Source organism: Canis aureus, chromosome 29, assembly GCF_053574225.1.
Source record: "Canis aureus isolate CA01 chromosome 29, VMU_Caureus_v.1.0, whole genome shotgun sequence".
NCBI lineage: Eukaryota > Metazoa > Chordata > Mammalia > Carnivora > Canidae > Canis > Canis aureus.
This window is the reverse complement of record NC_135639.1, coordinates 33,191,690-33,201,232: the sequence shown is the minus strand read 5'-3', so window position 1 is coordinate 33,201,232 and position 9,543 is coordinate 33,191,690. Positions and strand designations below refer to the sequence as shown.

Below are 9,543 nucleotides of genomic sequence, written 5' to 3'. Positions count from 1 at the left end.
CATTTCATTGAGAACATAGAAGCAATCAGTAGAAAACTTTCAGAAGCTTCTAAAAACTCTACCTACCTCCCAACATCCATATCTATTTTTCTAGTTGCTAAAGCTACAGAGCAAAGTTATCCCAAAACTTGTGGCTTAAAAGACTGAAAACATTTATTTTACTCACAAAACTACAATTTGGGCAGGGATTTGCAAGGATAGCTTTTGTCTGCTCCCCTGGCTAGAGCTAGGATGGCTTGAAGGCTAGGTCTGGAAACCCCATGAAGTCGCACTCACTCACAGGTCTAGGGTTAATGCTGGTGGTCAGCTAGGATCCTGTCTGGGACCATCAGATGGAACCCTTCCTTCTATGTTCTAGGTGCTTCACATAGATTAACTCATTCAATTCTCATAACAACACTTAGGAATAGGTATAGTTTACCGAAGAGGAAAATGAGGCAGAGACAGGTAGGTAACTAGCCTGAGGGCCTACACCAGGGAGACAGATTGAGGATTTCAACTCAAGCGGTCCCATACTAGTCTATGCCCCTAATACTGGCTATGCTGAGAGATAACATTTAGGACCGCCTCTCCTGGCTTTGCCCACTGTTCTCACTAGATCTCCTCTACCCTCACTCCTAAGCACCTTAGAGAAGTAGAGCTACCTACTACTTTAACAAACAAGGTTTTTTTCCCAACAACCTCAAACTGCCTTGGTACTTCACCTTCACATATGACAGAACTCTAAAAACCTTGTTAATGGTGCTCACTCCACTGTCTGAACTTCCTAGCCTACTTGCAGAGAGCTGGTAGACCCAGTACAATCTGATGCATGGACTTCAAAGGAGAGAAGATGGTGATTCTCAAACTAAAAGCTGGCTTGTTCCTTCCATTCTTGGTCTTCAAGGCTACCAAGATGTCTGTTGGCAAATACCTCTGCCTGGCAATAAGCTACTGTTTAGCAGAGACCAATAAATTTGTCAGCTATGCCCGTGCAGACCTTGGGGCTTGTTTATAAATGGGTTAACTGATGGCTGTCTTGTTGAGTGTGGCAAAGGGCCAATCTTTTTTCTGTAATATGTGCAGTAGGGAGTGTGGGGCCTCCTGTTGGCAGCAACAACCATGAAGTCAGAGACACCCTCTCCCCCACCTCCACCAACCTGAAAAATTACAGGATGGGAGAGGAAGAAAATAGGGAGATGATTCCATTTCTTAAAATGGTTTTATGACTTAAATTCCCTAGTCCCAACATTTATAACTTATTTAAATCAATTTCTATCAAATGGAGACCATTATGTAACAAGTTCAGAAAATAAGTGTGCTTTCTTCTGAAATTTCAAACACAGACACACTATATTTAAATAAAGTTTCCACAGCATTATTTCTTGGGGGTTTGCTTTTATTGCTTTTGAAGATGCAGAATCATCTTGTATACAAAGATGCATAACTTCATTGAAGCTGAATTTTCCATGGAAATTATTCAGTGCTCCCTCAATTCCCCCCACTTTATCTGACAGTCTTTCTTCCTCCAGATAATGGCTGGCAGCAACCCACAGCATGGAGGTTATATGCTGCACTTTTGAAAAAGTCTTGAATGGAGCCATTGTTCCCCTGAGATGGTCTGCATGTTTCACTGAACAGAGAGCAGGGTGTAAAAAAGGCACCTTGTGTGCAACTGTTGGCGAGGTTGGGAAGTGAATTAAAATCTCCAGAAAGTCTGGGCAGTGCTGTTCAGAGGAGCAATGAACCCTCTGGAAGCACTGTTAGCTCAGACATTCCAATGCGGTGAGGCAGCCTCAGGGACGCGGCTCCCTCCAGTCTCATTTAGAGAGGGAGCGAGGGGGCGAGCAAAGGACATTGATTTGGACGGGCTCTCTTTGCAAAGATTTGAGGAAGGTGCTATTTCCCAGGCATGGATGGGATGGTTGATTATCACACTCAGGTAACCTTCCCGTTCAGTGGACCTAGATTTGCCTTGGTTACTAACAGTGCAATGACTCATTTGGAGGATTCAATGTTAACTGCTTGTGCATCCACCAGTTTGTAGCAATCTAATTCCCATGTGCCTATTTCTTTTTTTTTTTTTAAAGACAACGCAAGTCTTTGGGGGCTCCAGGTGACTGATGATATTTGACATTATGAGATTCATTAATCTTGTTTTATTTAATTTATTTAATTATTTAATTAATTAATTAATCTTGTTTACTGTCAGCAGTTGTTCCTTTTTTCCTGGCTCCTCCATTCACCTGTCCAGCGTGGACTCAGGGATTGCAGTGACTGACCACTCCCTATTGCTCTAGTGCTGAGATCTCAAGCGCTTACTGAACAAAGAGTTTCCTCAGTGTCCTCTGCAGAGACCCTTCCAAAACCAGCTCTCAAGGGAGGCAGTGATGTTAATTTTCATTAAAATCCTAGTGATGAGAAAATAGCAAAAAAAAAAAAAAAAAAAAAAACAGTTAAGGACCAGGCTGGCAGATTTCTCTTACAGGCAGAAATTCTTTGGTGTCCTCTGGTGCATTCTTGCTCCAACCTCTCCTGTGCCCTGGAGGCTCAAAGTAGGGGAAGTCACTTTTAAGATCAATCAGAAAAAAGAAAAAGAAAGAAAAAAAGAAAACTTGAGCAGGAGGAAAGTGTGGGAGGAGGTGGGGATGTTCTAGTTAGAGGCTCAGCCTAAACACACGTATAGAGTTGGAGTGGGAGACGTATGCTGGGTGGTCCATAGTAACCAGGATGAGGCGGGTTCCTCCAGTCGTGGGGAGTCAGTTTGGAAGGCAGTGGGGAGCCTCTGAAGGTTTCTGCACAGATTAAAGTTGTAGAAGAGGGAAAACCCTATGACTGTGGATCCAAGAAGAGGACAGAGGAGAGGGGTGATGGGCCTCAGGAATTAATCCCGATTGAAGGTACCAGATGTCAGACCTATGGAAAGGTCATGTGTCTATCAAAGTAGGTAAAGAAGAACAGGTTTAGGGGAGAGGGGAAGGGATGATAATCTGACTTTTCTTCAGGTCCCCGGATCTCCTGACTGTCGACAGGCGGTCAAACCCCCCGGCGCCGAGGGGCGACCCCGCAGGGCCTGCAGCGTCGGCGGTGGGTGAACCAACATCCCCGGGTGGGCTTCGGCAATGACAGGGCCCTGGGTTTGGAGTCCGCGGCCCTGAAGCGAGAGGAGTGCTTGGCACAGCGCCAGGCACCGTACGGCGCTCAGTAAAATCTGTTCAGTTAACGACTGACCGAACGGGTCCGAGAGTCAGCGCGGCCTCTCCCAGGGTGACCGCGGTCACGGGTCCATGCGCCACGAGCCTCAGTGTCCAGCAGTGCCAGGCAGGGGCGCTCCCGGGAGGAGGTGTGGGCTGCCGTCCCCGCGGCCCGAGCGGCCCAGGGCTGCCGCCTCCCCGGGGCCCGGCGCCCGCTCCCGCCGGGGCAGAGGCCGAGGCCGAGCGGGGGGCGCGCGGCGGGCCCGGGGCGCGGGCGGCAGCCGGGTCCGCCCCTCGCCCCCGCCCGCTCCGCGCGGCCCGAGCCGGGGGCGGGCCCGCCTCAGGCCGCTCCCCCCGCCGCCCGGGGGCCCGCGGCGGCGCTCTCGGCCTCTCACCCGGGGCGGGCGAGTTCTGGGAAAGGCCTGCCCAGGGCGGGGGCCCGCTGCGGCCCGCGCCGTCCCGTACCCGCAGCGCGGGCGGAGCGAGAGCGCGGCGCCCCCGGGGCGCACAGGCTAGCGCGGCGGGCGGGGGCGGGGGGGCGGGCGGCGCGCCCCGGGCCCTGCCTCCGGGCACTCGCCTGGCTGCGGCGCGCTGCTGGCCCCGCTCCGCCGCGGACACTCGGGAGCGGGGACCCCGACGCCGCCGGCCGCAGGCGCGTCCCAGACGGACGCTGCCCTTGGGGACTCCGGCGCGACGGGCCCGGAGAGGAGAGGTGAGGAGACGACTGCGTGGCTCGCGGCCCGAGGGTGGCGCAGGGGACGTGGGCTCTTTCCGCGGGGGCGGCCGCGGGCCGGCACCTGGCGCGGGTCCCCCCCCCCGCCCCCCGGCGGACGGAGGCCGGGCCCGGGGCGCGCAGGCCGCTCCCGCTGCGGGGCCCCTGGGTGCGGGCTTCGCTCCCGCGCGCCTCGCCTCCTCCCCGCCGCCTGGTCTGTGCACTTGCGGACGCGCAAAACCCAAGCTCTCGGGGAGGCGGCACCTGGCAGCTGCACCTCGAGGAAGGTGCCTGCGGCATTGTTCCTGGAGAGACCGGTCCACAGCAAGTCCTAGGAAAGACCGCGTTGGACCCGGGCTCACTTTAATGACTACAGGAATGGCCCCGTCTTTTTTAAGGCGCTCTGGTGCTATGATAAGGAATAGCCTAGAGCCCGAAGTCCTCCGTCGTGGCTAATATTAAATGCACAGTGCAAATGTGTGGGTTCCCCGCCCCTCCCCGTGTCTAGTATTTCAGCCCCGGGACGGTTGGTGCAACAGACTCAACTAAATTGTTCCGTGTAAGAAAGATTCTACATCAGCGTCCTTTTCAATAGTGAGCTCCCTGAATAGATGTTATGGGGCATTCACTTCATTGCACACCGTTCATAATGGTGGTTGCACTTTGCAGAATTTGCTGGTAGGTCCTTTAGATTCCTGCAAGATTAGGCGCATTTCCTTGTGTTTCTTGTCGGAACCCCCGGCGGTGTAGGGTGAGGCCACTGCCGCCAAGAACGCTTGACCCACCAGGGAGAGTTGTTGAGAGCCTGTCTTGGGAGGTGGACGCAGGTGACCCCATGGATACCGTCACGGCGGAGAAGGGGAGTGGAACTGTCGCTGGATACTGTATGCAGCCATGTCCTCACAGATATTTTCTAAAGAATGCCTGAAGATGCTGTCATCTAGAACATCCTTTCCATTTTCCTCTTCTTGAATGCCCTTCCCCACCCATTTCACCACTCTAAACCCTAACCATCCATCCAGATGAATTTTATCGCTGCTGTGAGGCCCTCCCCGATAACCCCAGCCTCAAATAGTCAACTGTCCCCTGCTGGGATTCCTGCAGCATTTTAGGTTCCAGACCTTCCTCCATTCTCTTTCTTTGAGAGTTATTTGTGTGCAGGTCTCCTTTTCCCTACTGAAGGCATTAACTGTGGCTTTCCAAGCACAGTGCTTTTAGCCATAAGACCCTTGGAAATAATTGTGGGCTGCTAATAAATGTTAAGACTTCGGTTCTTCAACACCAATCTTATTTTGGAGGAGATAATATAATTGAAAGTATAATTTGTTGAAAAACATAATATTTACCATTTACAGGCCCACAGAGGAACTTTTTCTTTGTACCTAGGAGCCATGCATAATAATTATCTTTGATCCATGCTTTGGGACCAAGTGAGAGGTGAGATTGAGCTGAGGGACGTTCTTCCAGTCCTTCTAGTAACATAAGCTCCTTGGATGTGCTCCAAGGTTGACCTGTGTCATTAAAAATTCCATGCTCAAGTGTGTTGTGGTGAAGCTAGATTCCAGTGAAGGTGCTTGGTTTTCTTTTTCTGTTTGCAACTGTGGTTAGTTACAGTCCCTTCTGGGCTTTTGTTGTATACTTTAAAACATGAATTTGATGTGTAACTTGTTATACATTTCTGAATGAATAAAGGATAATTGAAAAGAGTTGTGCATGATGTTTTGTAAAGCAGAGAGCAGGGAATGTTTCCCATGCTTGGACAAGAGGAGATATTTGCACAGAGCAAGGCTGCTCTGCACGTGTGTGTGTTGGCATTCCCAGTCTTCCCCACACCTGGCTGGCAAGCAGCCTAGGTAGGACAACAGCTGCTTCAGTCCAGACTCTGTCTCTCTCTGCCTGGGCCTACCTCTACTGGGGGTGAGTGGGGGGAGAGGGGGACTCCCAGGGAATACAACAATTTAGAGCTTCTGGATTAGAAGGAAAAGTAGGAGAAAAGCTAGAAAAAGCAGTAGCAGCTTGGTTCATCAATTTGCTTTCCTGCTGACATTTGGTCAAGATCTTGGCATTGAGCAAGTGGGAATTCAGTTGGGAAGAGGAAGGCAGGTGATGGGGAGCATGGCACTCTGGCAGAAAGGCTGGGAGGTATTAATGTGGCCCAGTTAGGAGGGGTCCCCAAAAAGGAAGTTGGAGATGGAGAAGTGGGGATTAAACATAATATCAAAGATGTACTTTGCCGTGGGCCAACCATGGAGCCTAAAAAGGAAGAGAAAACTCTTCAGCTTCGTGTGGTCTTCTTTGCTTTCAGGTGCAGAATGCAGACTTATTTTTATTAAAGCTACAGTTCATCTGTGTTATGGCTTAAATAGGTTTTCATGGGCCAGATTGGAACCTAGCCCTCTATAGCTATGCTATCAGTATGGTAACCACAAGCCATGTATGGTTATTTGCTTTAAATTTAAATTAGAATTAAATGAAATTAATGGTCTCCCTTTCAAGTGCTCAGTAGTTACGTGTGGCCAGTTGCTACCCTACTGGACGATAAAGATGTAGAACATTTCCATCATTTCAGAAACCCCATCCTAGAATATTGTTCTAAAGGACTCATGCCTATTTTTTTTTTTCTTAAGATTTTACTTATTCATTTAAGAGAGAGAGTGAGAGCAGTGGGCGGGGGTTGGGGAGAGAGGAAGAAGCAGGGATCATGGCCTGAGCCGAAAGCAGACCTGTAACCGACTGAGCTACCTAGGTCCCGGGTTCATGCCTGTTAATCCCCAAGATATTGATGTCAGAACCCAATTCAGTCATAAATTTTTTTTTCAGTCATAAATTAAAATGTTCCTGTTTATAATCCTCTAGCAAATCTATTTAAATGCAAGTAATTGTAGCAGTTGTTGGTAACGCTTTTGTAGTGCTTACTGCATGCCAGGCAGTGTTCTAAGAATTCTACATCTATTAACTCATTTCATTCTAACATGAGGCAGCAAGTGCCAGAGACCTGTTGTCCGTTACCTGCAATTCCAAAATCAAAACAAGCTCTGAAAACTGGTTTTCTTTTTTTATGATAGTCACGGGGAGAGGGAGAGAGAGAGAGAGAGAGAGAGAGAGAGGCAGAAACACAGGCAGAGGGAGAAGCAGGCTCCATGCACCGGGAGCCCGACGTGGGATTCGATCCCGGGTCTCCAGGATCACGCCCTGGGCCAAAGGCAGGCGCTAAACCGCTATGCCACCCAGGGATCCCTGAAAACTGGTTTTCTTAAGTTTGGCTACAAAACTTAATCTGAGTTGACATTGAGATTATTATTTTTTTTTTTTTTTGACATGAGATTATTATAGTCTTTATTTTTCTGACCTGGTGAGAATTGTTCATACATTTTTATTTCAGAAAGAATGAACATGTTTGCTGTGGATCCTATCAAGAGTGTTATGTAATATATGGTCTATGGTACTGTCTTACCATTATAAAAACCAAAAAAAAAAGGCCTTCTGATTTTGGATAAAGGAGTATGGGCCAACATTATCATGCCCATTTTGAAGAAAGGAAAACTGAGGAACTAAAAGGTTAAGCAACTTGTGTGGAATCATAGCAAGAAAGTGCCAGAGCCAGGAGTCTGTCCGAACAGGCTGGCTTCAGAATCCATTCCCTTGACTACTGCTATCCTGCCTCTGGTCTCATCACCCAGAACAAATGACTGGCCACTTTTTTGGCTGGGTGAAGCCAGATGGCTTTAATTCAGCTCATTAGAAAGCTTCAGGTAGAGCTCTGGCTAAATTGTTAAGCAGTTGAGATTGAAATGCTATGGATAGTTAAACTGCTGTAATAGGCACGCTTAGTGATTGTTAGCTTGCCCCTTTCTACCTCGTGCCAATCGCAATTTATTTTGAGCCATTTGCTCTATGAGAACCAATAGCAAAAGAGGATTGTGGCATTGGTAAAGCTACCGGGCCTTTGTTGAAACCAGTGGCACATGGGGGTTTATATACTCATGATTGTTATGAGGTAGGAGGCAGGAGATGGTTTGGTCCTGGTATCTACTGACTGCTGAGCACTGATGAGGCCATTCTGGGGCTTGCAGGGGTTCTGAGACTTCCTGGGATGGTTTCAGAGGATCTGGATCCATCTGACTCATTTGGAAGTCTCTCCAGGGAGACTAAGTTCCTCTCTTCTTTTTGGAGGTTGACTAGAACTACAGACCTGGCCTGGGGTCGGGAATGGACTTTTCACTTTTCCTCCCCAAGTGGTGGCAGGAATAGGTGGTCCTTTCTTGACAACATTTGAAGAAATTCTTTTTATTTAAAAATTTTTATTTATTCATTTGAAGAGGACAACAGAGAGCGTGTCCAGGGTGAGGGATAGAGGGAGAAAGATAAGCAGCTCAGCAGGGAACTAGATGTGGGGCTCGATCCCAGAACCCTGAGATCATGACTGAGCTGAGATTAAGAGTGGGACACTTACAGACTGAGTCACCCAGGCACCCACATTTGAAGAAATTCTTAATTACCCCCGACGTTCTCCTTTGAGTATAAGAAAATGTTCTGAGTGTTCCACTGTCTGTGTGGATCTTTTAGTATGGGCTCCACAGAACCTCTGTCTGTGTCCAGGGAGCATTTTGCCTTTTATTTTATTTTATTTTTTATTTATTTATTTATTTATTTATTTTTTTGCATTTTGCCTTTTATAGCGCAGTCACCAAGGTCCCTAATAGTCATGGTACAACCCTCCCCCCGCCCCCAAGTTATAATGACTTAAGCTGTAGGGACACAACACTCGATTGGTGAAATACAAAGACACTAGAATCAAACTTTCCTAGTTTACATAGGCTTTACCACCTACTAGTTGTATAAGCAATTAACCTTTCTGTAGGATAGTGATTTTACAGGGTTGCTGTGAGACCTAAGCAAGATAATTCACTTACAGCACTTTGCATAATGCCCGGTAAGTAGTGAGTGCTCACAAAGTTAGCTACTAAGATTCTTATTCTTGCCCTCTGGGCCTGTCTTGCTAGTCTGCAATTTTAGGCTTTGGAGGGGTGTGTATGGTAGGCTGAATAATGCCAATAGCCTCCTAAAGGTGTCTAAGTCTTCATTCCTGGAACCTATAAATATGTTGCTTTACATAACAAAGGGACTCAGCAGAAGTGATTAAAGATTTTGAGATGAGGAAATTATCTGGATGGGCCCAGTCTGATCAAAAGGGTCTTTATAAAAGGGAGGCAAAAGGATCAGAGTCCCTAGTAGGAGATAGGGGTACTGAGCCAAGGAATGCAAGGCTGCCCAGAAGCTGGAAAAAGCAAGAAAATGGCTTCTTCCCTAGAGCCTCCAGAAGGAATGCAGCCCTACCAACCCATTTTAGACTTCTGACCTCGAAAACTGAGATAACGAATTTGTGTTGTTTAAAGCTACAAAGACTGTGTCAATTTTATCACAGCAGCAATAAGAAACTAATATGGCACAGAAGAGAAACAAGAAGGTGGTTGGGAGTTAAACAAAAGCTCTCCAATGAGGGAATGAGAACAGCCAACATGTAGTGCAGACCTTGCTGGGTACGTTTCTAAGTGCTCTATATGTATTAACCCGTCATCCTCATGACCACCTTCTGAGATAGGTACTTTTGTTATCTATATATCAGAGAAGAGGAAACAGAGGCTCTAAGAAGTTGGG

General features: G+C 48.0%; 1 protein-coding gene and 1 long non-coding RNA gene across 7 annotated transcripts in view; one reads left to right on the top strand and one right to left on the bottom strand.

Moving 5' to 3' along the window:
- Positions 1-1,357: 1,357 nt before the first annotated feature.
- Positions 1,358-3,414, bottom strand: LOC144300826 (uncharacterized). Its single transcript, XR_013367598.1, has 2 exons — positions 3,211-3,414; positions 1,358-2,390 (listed from the first exon to the last, which is right to left on the bottom strand). It is a non-coding gene; the product is annotated as an uncharacterized LOC144300826 (long non-coding RNA).
- A 320-nt stretch (positions 3,415-3,734) lies between these two features.
- PLCE1 (phospholipase C epsilon 1) overlaps positions 3,735-9,543 on the top strand; it is a 317,588-nt gene continuing 311,779 nt past the window's right edge. For all 6 annotated transcript variants that reach the window (XM_077878324.1, XM_077878322.1, XM_077878321.1 and 3 more), the window contains exon 1: positions 3,735-3,885. The gene's annotated coding sequence lies outside the window, so the exon portion shown is untranslated. The remainder of the gene's footprint in view (positions 3,886-9,543) is intronic.